This window comes from Meleagris gallopavo, chromosome 12 (assembly GCF_000146605.3).
Source record: "Meleagris gallopavo isolate NT-WF06-2002-E0010 breed Aviagen turkey brand Nicholas breeding stock chromosome 12, Turkey_5.1, whole genome shotgun sequence".
NCBI classification, from domain to species: domain Eukaryota; kingdom Metazoa; phylum Chordata; class Aves; order Galliformes; family Phasianidae; genus Meleagris; species Meleagris gallopavo.
This window is the reverse complement of record NC_015022.2, coordinates 4,052,805-4,054,021: the sequence shown is the minus strand read 5'-3', so window position 1 is coordinate 4,054,021 and position 1,217 is coordinate 4,052,805.

Below are 1,217 nucleotides of genomic sequence, written 5' to 3'. Positions count from 1 at the left end.
GGCTTGAGGCATCTTCATGCAGAACAGCAGGTATAACATGCAGTCAGTCTTGAGAGAAGTCCAAATACAAGTGGTTGCTCTGTCTCATTTGCCTTGGGCTATATACCTTCCTCAAGTGGAGAAGAGAGCAGAAGCTGGAAAAACAACAGGAAAGACTGAACAGTAATGCAGATGAACCCTTCTTTCTCTCCTCCAGACCTCCAGTGTTTTCTTCCGCTCTTCCTCAGATCCATGTCATGTTGATAGCTCAGTACCTTGCTCTAGAGACAGGGAACTGAGAAGTGGAAGAGAATAGACTCTTCAGATAGAGGGTGAGGCATCAGTCCCTCAGTAAGTAGCAAATTACTTCCTCTTTTTCAGCATTCTCCAAACCAGGAAACAGCTCATAGCCACAGCAGTATGCTTGTTAACATCGTAATGGGCAAGGACATCATGTAGTTATAGCTGTGTCCTCTTGTGGTCTTAATTATTTCAAGGTATTTACGTGGAGACAAAAGATACGTATTTCTTCTGCAATTTGTTTTGTGCTTAAGCATTTCTTTTGGTTATAGTTCTCTGGTTTACTAAGGAATGTGCTGCTTGCTTATGAGGGATGCAGGGCTGCAGATGAATGTGGTGTGCACCCATCTAGGCCTGCACAGCAGTGTGTGATCACAGTGTTCCCTTCAGCCACATCCCGGAAGAGACAGATCTTCTGAAGGAAAGGTTAAGTCCAAACCTGAAATCTAAGAATTATGCTCAGTGCCAGCTATCTCCAGCGCCTGCCTCACCTCCTTGCTGGACCTTCAGCACCAAGGCTTGTGCCACCACCTGCAGACTGAGTTGCCCCAGCCTCGTGCCTCGCACCTGAGGCTGCCTGCAGTCGGGGCGTTTCTGCCCAGCCTGCTGTGTGTTCCCAGAGCACGGCTAACAAGCTGACAGGCCTGAGTGGCTCAGGAACTACTGCAGGAGGGGAGGATGGTGCCCAGCTCTATCCCATTAGAGCACTCAGAAGCGTGTTCTAGAGGCCTCTTCTGAGCCCCAGCTCCTTTTTTCCAAGCCCAGAAGGAGGCTGGGTGCCACACGTACCCTCTCGCCCGTCTTCTCCAAGCTGCGTTCCCAATCTGCACCGAAATCCCAGCAGCACGGGGACCGCGGCGTCCCAAGGGCAAACTGCTCGGGAGCCGTGCGCCCCCAGTGACTTTGCCCGGCCGCACCCGTCTCCAGGCTCTCGGTCG